We start from the raw sequence: 11681 nt of genomic DNA, 5'->3' as shown, positions 1-11681 counted from the left end.
ACTGTAATTTAGCAGGTGGTGGTTTAGCAGATTGTGGTTTAGCAGATTGTAATTTAGCAGGTGGTGGTTTAGCAGATTGTAGTTTAGCAGGTGGTGGTTTAGCAGATTGTGGTTTAGCAGATTGTAGTTTAGCAGGTGGTGGTTTAGCAGATTGTAGTTTAGCCGGTGGTAGTTTAGCAGATTGTAATTTAGCAGGTGGTAGTTTAGCAGATTGTAGTTTAGCAGACTGTAATTTAGCAGGGGGTGGTTTAGCAGATTGTGGTTTAGCAGACTGTAATTTAGCAGGTGGTGGTTTAGCAGATTGTGGTTTAGCAGGTGGTGGTTTAGCAGATGGTGGTTTATCAGATGGTGGTTTAGCAGATGACGGTTTATCAGATGGTGGTTTAGCAGGTGATGGTTTAACAGGTGGCGGTTTGGCAGATTGGGGCCTGGTAGAACGTGGCCTAGTAGCCAGGAGGTTCTTAGTAGAGATCTGACTGGAGGAAGAGTGTGCTCGTTCCTCACTGGACAGAGAACTGCTGCTACAACAAGTCTGGACAGCAGTGACTGGTTCATCAATGGAGATTGGGGAGCACCTACTGTCAGGACTCTGAGTGAGACAGATCACATTGACTTTGGAGAGTAAGGAGGTACAGCTGACAGAGCCCTGGGTTGAATCTTCGTTGGTGTCTCTGCTGATGGGGAGCAAACTCTCTGCAGCACTTTCTGAAGCTCTCAGCCTTATAAGGTCAACCAAGGCAGGGATCAGGATGCCATTTACCTCCTCCAATACTGAGCTTGTTATGTGCCCAATCATGAGCAGCAAGTCCCTAACAGTCATCTGTATATATGAACACAGAAAGGTACATCAACACAATTGATTCAGATTTACATTATGTTGGAAATCAAAACACATGTTAATCCATATCCAAAATATTTTTAAAGTAAATATAACAAGTATACCTTTCATTTTTTGTTGTTGCAATTATTCTATATCAAATGTGTGGTCTCCATTGTTGCAACTTAATCATCTTCCTCATCTAGACTTTTTACATTTACCAAAGTGGCAAACGCATATTACATCATATCATCCAAATACAGTGGCAAGACAAAGTATATGAACCCTATTGGAATTATCTGAATTTCTGCATGAATTGGTCATAAAATTAGATTTAATCTTCATCTAAGTCACAACAACAGATTAACACATTCTGCTTAAACTAATAACACACAAATGATTGTATTTTTCTTGTCTATACTGAATACATCATTTAAACATTCAGTGTAAGTTGAAAAAAGTATGTGAACCCGAGGCTAATGACTTCTCCAAAAGCTAATTGGAGTCCAATCATTGAGACGAGATTGGAGATGTTGGTTAGAGCTGCCTGCCCTAAAAAAACACTCACAAAATTTGAGTTTGCTATTCACAAGAAGCATTGCCTGATGTGAACCATGCCTCAAACAAAAGAGATCTCAGAAGACCCAAGATTAAGAATTGTTGACTTGCATAAAGCTGGAAAGGGTTACAAAAGTATCTCTAAAAGCCGTGATGTTCATCACTCCACGGTTACACAAATTGTATATAAATGGAGAAAGTTCAGCACTGTTGCTACTCTCCCTAGGAGTGGCCGTCCTGCAAAGATGACTGCAAGAGCACAGCGCAGAATGCTCAATGAGGTTAAGCAGAATCTTAGAGTGTTAGCTGAAGACTTAAAGAAATCTCTGGAACATCCTAACATCTCTGATGACGAGTCTACGATACGTAAAACACTAAACAAGAATGGTGTTCATGGGAGGACACCACGGAAGAAGCCACCGACTGTCCAAATAAAAACATTGCTGCACGTTTGAAGTTCGCAAAAGAGCATCTGGATGTTCCACAGCGCTACTGGCAAAATATTCTGTGGAGAGATGAAATAAAATGTTGTTGTTTGAAAGGAGCACACAACACTGTGTGGAGAAAAAAAAGCACAGCACACCAATATCAAAACCTCATCCCAACTGTAAAGTATGGTGAAGGGAGTATCATATCATGGTTGAGCTGCTTTGCTGCCTCGGGGTCTGGACAGCCAGCTATCATCGATGGAAACATTTATTGCCAAGTTTATCAAGACATTTTGTTGGAGAATTTAAGGTCGTTCGCCAATTGAAGTTCAACAGAAGTTGGGTGATGCAACAGGACAACGACCCAAAACACCGAAATTAAATCAACAACAGAATGGCTGCAACAGAAGAAAATATGCCTTCTGTAGTGGCCCAGTCAGAGTACTGACCTCAACCCGATTGAGATGCTGTGGCAGGGCCTCAAGAGAGCGGTGCTAAACTGAAACAGTTTTGTAAAGAGGAATGGTATAAAATTCCTCCTGACCGTTGCGCAGGTCTGATCTGCAACTACAGAAAACTTTGAGGTTATTGCTGCCAAAGTAGGGTCAACCATTTATTAAAACCAAGGGTTCACAAACTCAGCAAAAAAAGAAACGTCCTCTCACTGTCAACTGTATCTATGTTCAGCAAACTTAACATGTGTAAATAATTGTATGAACATACAAGATTGAACAACTGAGATATAAACTGAACATGTGGCTAACAGAAATGTAATAATGTGTCCCTGAACAAAAGGGGGGGGGGGGGGGGTCAACATCAAAAGTAACGGTCGGTATCTGGTGTGGCCACCAGTTGCATTAAGTACTGCAGTGCATCTCCTCCTCATGGACTACACCAGATTTACCAGTTCTTGCTGTGAGACGTTACCCCACTCTTCCACCAAGGCACCTGCAAGTTCCAGGACATTTCTGGGGGGGGCCCTCACCCGCCGATCCAACAGGTCCCAGACGTGCTCAATGGGATTGAGATACGAGCTCTTCGCTGGCCATGGCAGAACACGGACATTCCTGTCTTGCAGGAAATCTCGCACAGAACGAGCAGTATGGCTGGTGGCATTGTCATGCTGGAGGGTCATGTCAGGATAAGCCTGCAGGAAGGGTACCACATGAGGGAGGAGGTTGTCTTCCCTGTAACGCACAGCGTTGACACTGCCTGCAATAACAACAAGCTCAGTCCGATGATGCAGTGACACACCGCCCAAGACCATGACAGACCCTCCACCTCCAAATCGATCCCGCTCCAGAGTACAGGCCTCGGTGTAACGCTCATTCCTTCGACGATAAACGTGAATCCAACCATCACCCCTGGTGAAACAAAACCATGACTCGTCAGTGAAGAGCACTTTTTGACAGTCCTGTCTGGTCCAGCGATGGTGGGTTTGTGCCCATTGGAGACGTTGTTGCCGGTTTCCTTACAACAGGCCTACAAGCCCTCAGTCCAGCCTCTCTCAGCCTATTGCGGACAGTCTGAGCACTGATGGAGGGATTGTGCGTTCCTGCTGTAACTCGGGCAGTTGTTGTTGCCATCCTGTACCTGTCCCGCAGGTGTGATGTTTGGATGTACCGATCCTGTGCAGGTGTTGTTACACAAGGTCTGCCACTGCGAGGACGATCATCTCCCTGTAGCGCTGTCTTAGGCGTCTCACAGTACGGACATTGCAATTTATTTCCCCTGCCACATCTGCAATCGTCATGACTCCTTGCAGCATCCCTAAGGCACGTTCACACAGATGAGCAGGGACCCTGGGCATCTTTCTTTTGGTGTTTTTCAGAGTCAGTAGAAAGGCCTCTCTAGTTTCCTAAGTTTTCATAACTGTGACCTTAATTGCCTATCGTCTGTAAGCTGTTAGTGTCTTAACGACCGTTCCACAGATGCATGTTCATTCATTGTTTATGGTTCATTGAACAAGCATGGGAAACAGTGTTTATACCCTTTACAATGAAGATCTGTGAAGTTATTTGGATTTATACGAATTATCTTTGAAAGACAGGGTCCTAAAAAAGGGAGGTTTATTTTTTTTGCTGAATGTACTTTTTCCACCCTGCACTGTGAATGTTTACACGGTGTGTTCAATAAAGACATGAAAAAGTACAATTATTTGTGTGTTATTAGTTTAAGCAGACTGTGTTTGTCTATTGTTGTGACTTAGATGAAGATCAGATAACATTTTATGACCAATTTACACAGAAGTCCAGGTAATTCCAAAGGGTTCACATACTTTTTCTTGCCACTGTACTTGGATATGGATTTCCCAGGAGATGGGAGATAGGGAAGCAGTAATATGTCTACAGCCCCCAAAGAGTGAAAGCTGGGAACTTGTTCATGACCAAAATGACCTACCACTGACGGGCTAGCTGAATGTGGTGAGCAGGTCATCACAGTAGAAAAGGTTCCAGAGTGATCAGAGTCACTGCTAGGTCTTTCAGTTGGTGGTCTGGCAGAACGTGGTCTGGCAGTATGTAGCCTAGCAACCTTGAGGTTCTTAGTCGAGATCTGACTGGAAAGAGTGTCCATCGAGGAGGTAAAGTGTCTGAAGGGAGAGTCCATTACCAGAGGTGTGTGTGTCTCCATGCCCAGGGGTCTCCAATCTCCCATCTGGCTACCAGGCTAAGAGAGACGGGTGAGAGAGAGAGGCAAATGGATGAAGATATCAACAGAAACACTGAGGTCCTACTGCTGCTTAAGCAACTATGAGTTGATATCAGCCCTAGGAGTGCCGCTGTTCCATCCTTACCTGTCCAATTCGGCGCTCCAGGCGCAGCTCCCTGCACACTTCTCTTTCCAGCTCCTCAAGCCTGAGGCGTCGTTTCACCTCCCAAGCCAGTTCGGCCAAGTAAAGGTTCTTCCCCTCTTCAATTTCACTCTGAAACCTTCACATACAAGGGAACATAAAACATGATTTACCTTCATTTTTCTACAACTCAAACTGTCCACCGTATGTATTTCTTAAGTTATTAATAGATAGGAGGTCAACGTGATTCCACACCTTTGCTTATGTTTTTTTAAACAAATTTGGGTAAAAGATTCTAATAACACTCACGTGTTCTTGAAGTAGTTCCTACCCTTGGCAATGAGCCACTCTCTAATATCCGTCAGTGAGATGTGGGACGGAACCTCCCCTTGCTGCTGCAAGACTAGGAACTGTTTCAAAATACTTTTCTGAGAGAGACAGAGAGAGACAGAGAGAGAGAGAGAGAGAGAGAGATTAATTTGCACCCTTGCCTTCCACAAGTTTTTCCTGGTCTTGTCACGTGATCAGAAAACCCTTTCCCGATCCTTGAGCGACAGCAAGTTAAATGCACAGTAAAATAAAACGCATGGAAAGGTGTGTCTTACAATATAGCTTTTGTGTTTTTATAATTGTGCATCTAGAAAGTAGACCACTCTAACCTGCTGGGCACAGCACTGCTTCTCCCACAGCAACTGAACTGACTTGATGTAGCCACTGTAGCGATTGTACTCTTTACACGTACACAGCACCTGAAAGGGAGGCGCCACAAAAGAGCCATTTTTAGAGGAAGTTCATGTGTACAAACACCCAATCCCAAATCTACCTCTAACCCCTACCCCAATATTGATTGATTTTGCCTTTATTTAACCAGGTAAGACATTAAGAACACATTCTCTTTTACAACCTGCACTAACAATGACCATATGCACTTGTAGACTTGGATTTGTGTAAACTAAGCAAAATGGCAAACATTTCACCTAGCCATCATATTGCTTACACCTGTCCAATTTTCTCAGCTCCATATAAGTGTCACTTTTAGATTTTGGAAAGAAAAAGGAGGTTTGCCATGCCTTCTCATTTGAGGTGATGAGGCCTTGCTTCACCAGCCGCTTCTTCCTTTCCGGATGGCGGAAAAAACACTTCAGGTGTTTGTCGTGGAGGCAGTTATAACCAACATCTATGACTCTCATGTTGGGGTCCAACAGGTCAAACCCTGGGGTCTCCTGATGGAGCTGTGGATTGTGTTTTAACAAACCTCAAAGTCAGGGCAATGGATACTACAGTGGGAATGGTTGTGGAATTAGGACTGGAAATGGGAAGGAAGTCATTAAAAATATTTAATTAGGTAACATTTAATTTGAAAGAAATTGAGGATCTCAGATCATTTGGAATGTCATACTATCACACTAACCTTCTCCCCCAGTTTTCCTCTGAAGAATACAGGGAATGTCCTCTCTGGGGCTTCCTGTAACCCCTACAAAGACAGAGACAAAATCATGACAAAAGACGTGGGGTTTTGGTAAGGGTTTTCATAGTAGACCCCATCCCTGTCACTTGGTTTGCAATAATTCCAATTCACTTTGCATGAAAAATGTTGAATCAAGCTCATATCTATAACAAATTTGTTTGATCCATTTACATTGTTAAACTATTCTTAAAGTAGTCAACTAGCCGTAGGCCTACATGATGACTGATTCTGTAGGCTACATATTCATCTCATAGACTTTCATCATCCATCTTTAGAATTATACAAATGTGAAGCGACATTAATATGAAGAACGAACAAAGCATTATCCTAGGCCTACTCACATTTTCTTCTTCTTAACCTGCACGTTTTGACATAGTAGGTATATTGACTAATATTGTAAACAAGTGGTGTCATAACGATAACTTGATTATCCTGTGTCTCCAGAAAAGGTAGGCCCTATGCCCCCCAAACGTCCGCTATCTGATAGACCTATGTTGTTGTACTGATATACACACTATGAAAGGATATTGTAGCCTTAACCTATTGATATAGTCTACAGGCTTATTTAATGGTGTGCCCGCTCCATAAAGCGCACCTCCAGTTGTGCCTGGGCTTGCTGCAACAGGTGCACTCTGTTGCCAAGCCTTCCACAGAATCATACCTCAACCCTAAAATGTGAACCACATGTATTCGATTCAATTTCGAAACTCAGTTATTTGCAGTGATGGATTTAAAGCATTATCACGACTAACAGGCTGACTACACCAAAATGACTTTAGAAATCTATATTATTCAATTATTGCACCCACACTGCTTGGGCGCCCCAACGAGCGTCTGCATAGCAAAGGGCTAAAATAGAAGTCAGGTCTATTTCTGATGCAGATCGCACTGCAAGTCCTGCCTCTCCCATCTCCTCATTGGTTTATAGAAGCAGGTACCCACGTGCCATCTCCTCATTGGTTATACCCAAGTGGGTGACTGAAAAACGAACGAGGTCAGTGGCGGTAACGCACCTAATTTATGAAAGTTGCCAATCACAATATAAAATCAAGAGAAGAAAAAGCCTGGAAGGAGGAGAGATGACTAGAAACGATTCGGTTGACCGTTTTATGTGTGAATTAATTGGTGGAGTAGAGGACCTTGGTTCACATAGGGTCATGTCTGGCGAGTCAGTGGACAAGTTTCCTGCCTCTATTGTATTGTGTTTTGGAGAAAATGGGGGTAGTATTAGCAGTAACTGCAAAAAGTTACTGTGAAACCAAGGTAAATGGCAGTAACTGAACTTAAGCTTGGTTTCAACCTGCCCTTGGCTGCAGTTACTGCGTTTTACCTTGGTATCATATCATTTTATTCTGATAGTGATACAATCGAACCTGTATGACACTGACTGACAGCTACAAACACATACATTGCTAATCTAGGGATACAACACTATGGCACAGCATTCCCAGGGGAAATGATGGTTGAACTTGCTCTGAAACGCCGATATTCAGACACTGGTAAGAAATAGCTAGCTAAGTGGATCTGACATCAAAATTATTAGCTAGCTAGCAAACTAAGCTAGCTGACTAGCTAGCGAGCATAGACTAACAATGCGACCTTCTCTCATAAGATATCTGCAATTGATACTAACGTCAATCTATTAGCCAAATAATGAATTATTTTCTGAAAATTCATCTGATGGTTTCTTTGAATCAGTACACCATACACACGATTTCTAGCCAGTGACAGCCACCTAGCTAAAACTGACGCGCCCCTACCAAAACTTCTAAACCTTCCTAGCTAGCATTAGCATGAAGCAATAGATTTGTGCTACATGTTCCCATAAGAGACGATCAGCAGTTTATACTAGCTTCAATCATTTATACTTAGAATTAATATAATCGTTATAGTTGTATTCTGACATTCAATGGGTTATTTGAATCTGTAACGTTACACCACACACACGATCTCTAGCCAGCTGACGGTCAGTTGGACGTGCACCCCATACTGAATTGTCAAAAGCCACGCACACTCGTTTTCCGGATGAGCGCACACACAGCATTGCTAGCTCATTAATAATATATCTACTCACATGTTCAGGGTTTCTGGTTTTCTTTTATATTCCAGTATTGCGTGACTGTCCTGGTCAGGAAAGTTAAAATCCCAAATTGTATCCATCCCCTTTGTTGGTGGCATATGTAATTAGTACAACAAGCTTTGACATGTCAAACGTGTGCTCAATGTGTCTGCTTCAGTGCCATCTTTACATGAAGGCGGAAAAAACTGTTTTGCATGACTTCCACCAATCCCTGTGGTCTAGATGATTAGTATCTATGCGGATCAAAATTGCCATGTGAGGGTGTATTAGGACAGTACAACCACGTCAATACTAGGTTTTATTCCTGTCAATGTCCATCCATGCAATTTTTTTTGTATTTGTAAATAAAAATGAATATGTAAGAGCCTTTTTGGGAGCAGGGGATTTACACATAACCCCAGACATGCATCCTTTTCCATACATTTTTCAGTCTAATCAATACAAAAACTGTCTACAGACAATAATTTCAAGGCTAGGCCTATAGCGATAGAAATTGACTTACTTTTCGAGCCTCGTCGCCGTCCATGTTACAAGTCTAGGCCTACTTCGGTCTCCGTAATGAGCCGGTAAAATATCGTACTTCGTCTGAGGTTGCTAAAGCTTGAATGCTACTGAATATTAAACTGGCTTAGAAATAAGAATGAATAGAAATTCCAAAATACCATTGAAATTATTGCGTCACAATACCAGGCAGCCATTGGGAGTGTACCCATGAGTTTACCAGTCAATATCCAGGGTTAGAGTTCCAAGCCCATTCTATTCATTCTTATTTCTGTGAGCCCAGGCCTACTCCCATCATTATGTCATTTGCAGTCCACATCATTAAGCATAAATCATAGACGCCGAGACGCACTATTTTGCTCAAAATATATAGATTTTACACTTTGGTGTAAGCTATACAGTACCAGTCAGAAGTTTGGATGCACCCACTCATTCAAGGGTTTTTCTTTATTTTTACTATTTTCTACATTGTAGAATAGTGAAGACATCAAAACTATGAAACACATATGGAATCATGTAGTAACCAAAAAAGTGTTAAAACAAATCCAAATATATTTAATATTTGAGATTCTTCAAAGTAGCCACCCTTTGCCTTGATAACAGCGTTGCACACTCTTGGCATTCTATCAGCCAGCTTCACCTGGAATGCATTTCCAACAGTCTTGATAGAGTTCCCACATATGCTGAGCAATTGTTGGCTGCTTTTCCTTCACTCTGCGGTCCAATTAATCTCAAACCATCTCAATTGGGTTGAGGTCAGGTGATTGTGGAGGCCAGGTCATCTGGTGCATCACTCCATCACTCATCTTGGTCAAAAAAAACTTACACACCCTGGATGTGGGTTAGGTCATTGTCCTGTTGAAAAACAAATGACACTCCCACTAAACACAAACCAGATGGGCTGGGGTATCGCTGCAGAATGCTGTGGTAGCCATGCTGGTTAAGTGTGCCTTGAATTCTAAATAAAGCAAAGCACCCCCACACCACCACACCTCCTCCATGCTTCACGGTGGAAATCACACATGCAGAAATAATCCGTTCACCTACTCTGCGTCTCACAAAGACACGGCCGTTGGATCCAAGAATCTCAAATCGCAGGCTGTCAAATCAAAAGGCACTCCTTCGATAAAGTTGTTTTGACTCAAATGAAATCATGTCATTTTCACAAGGTTGTGGAGTAACATGTTCAACTACTTATTATTGGCTCGAATTCGGGTTGTGCCTTTAGATTGACAAAATTAACAATTAATGCAAGAATTTTCACTTCTTAAACCCCGCCCTGGTCTGCTTGGTTTGTTTCGCAAGCGTTCAAGAAAGTCTTGTAATGTTGCGCCTCTTGGTTCAGAAATTCTGATGTAACGTTAAGCCTGTTAGAAGACATTTACAGGAAAAATGTACCGGAATCCTAGTCTCTCAGCCTGTATCTTGGTGCTAAGCTATCCATGCTAGTTAGCTAAGTATCTAAACCTGCTGCATCTGAAATAACTATCGTTTAACGTTAAATAAGGCCTCAGTGACTGTTCAAGCAAACAACAACACTGGAGGCCTATTGGAACTAATACAAAGTATGAAGTTTACAAGTAATTAAATACAAAAAATATAGGCTATTTGGAAAGGACACAATGGCTGCAACTTTGGTCGGTGATGGTGGGAGTGGTTTTGCCTAATGGACCCATAGGTGTTTGAGCCTTGAACAACAGAAAAATATTGAGTAACTACTCTCATTCTACAGGTTTTTAAGCATCTAGTTACAGACGTTAGACTAAGACATCCAGAGCAACACATAGCAGGGAGCTCCAATATGATCAGGAAACTAGACCGGTTATATAGATCGCTGAAAATGACTGTCAATCATTTCTTGTATTAGTCATCTCAGGAATGGTACTTGAAAAATGTAGCAGAAGCAATTTCCGGTTTAGCTCCTCACTAAACAGTCTATAGACATGAAATCATAAAATTACACAACTGAGTAGGACAAAATAAAAGCACCAAAACTCGCAATCGGAAAAAAACTGTCAGTGAAAGCAAAGATCCAAGTCATCTAACCAAAGGTAGTAACTGCAGGCAAGAGCGAAATGGATTCAATAGGGTTGGTTGTTAGAAAAGTTCAAATGAAAGACTATTTTTAAATTTGTTTTCAAACAATTTGTTCGACTTTTAAATTAGTTTTGCTCCTTTCGTTTGTAGATTTGTAAACGATTCTCTCAACATCCATCACTTCTTTCATTCTTCACACATTTTCAACTTTATTTCTAATGTTTATAATTTATTTTATTTTGAATTCAATACTTAAGGCGTGAAATTGACCCCATATTTTTTACCCAAACAATATACAATATTGTTGCATTCCCTCCCCCATAACATCATAATAAACATCAAGGGCGTTTCACTAAGACATATGCAATGTACACAACTGAAAACTGCTCCCAAAAAAACAGGACACTGCCCTTGCCACCAAACTATACTTAATTTTCAGCACAGGGAAAGACCTCAAATTGAAAATATATTCATGTGATCAAGACAAAGGAGATGATTGTGGACTACAGGAAAAAGAGGACCGAGCACGCCCCCATTCTCATCGACGCGGCTGCAGTCGAGCAGGATGAGAGCTTCAAGTTCCTTGGTGTCCACATCACCAACAAACTAACATGGTCCAAGTACACCAAGACAGTCATGAAGAGGGCGACTGAAAATATTTGGCATGGGTCCTCAGATCCTCAAAATGTTCTACAGCTGCACAAAGGAGAGCATCCTGACTGGTTGCATCACTGCCTGGTATGGCAACTGCTCGGCCTCCGACCGCAAGGCACTACAGAGGTAATGCGTATGGCCCAGTACATCACTGGGGCCAAACTTCCTGCCATCCAGGACCTCTATACCAGGCGGTGTCAGAGGAAGGCCCTAAAAGGCCCTAAAAGCCTGGGCCTGCCCAGGCTGCACTTCTAACTGGTAATTCTGAAGCAGTATCCTTCCTGTATGTCTGGCAGGGTATTCAGGGCTGTGTGGTGATCAATTTCTAACTACAGCAGTTGGTTCCA

General features: G+C 42.2%; 1 long non-coding RNA gene across 1 annotated transcript; it reads right to left on the bottom strand.

Annotated features, from left to right (window-relative positions):
• Positions 1–5655: 5655 nt before the first annotated feature.
• On the bottom strand, positions 5656–8920 carry LOC129847102 (uncharacterized). Its single transcript, XR_008758375.1, has 3 exons — positions 8137–8920; positions 6006–6068; positions 5656–5826 (listed from the first exon to the last, which is right to left on the bottom strand). It is a non-coding gene; the product is annotated as an uncharacterized LOC129847102 (long non-coding RNA).
• Between the last annotated feature and the right edge of the window lie 2761 nt (positions 8921–11681).

This window comes from Salvelinus fontinalis, unplaced genomic scaffold, assembly GCF_029448725.1.
Source record: "Salvelinus fontinalis isolate EN_2023a unplaced genomic scaffold, ASM2944872v1 scaffold_0703, whole genome shotgun sequence".
Taxonomy (NCBI): domain Eukaryota; kingdom Metazoa; phylum Chordata; class Actinopteri; order Salmoniformes; family Salmonidae; genus Salvelinus; species Salvelinus fontinalis.
Note: the sequence above shows the minus strand (reverse complement) of the source record. Positions and strands in the feature narration are given on the sequence as shown.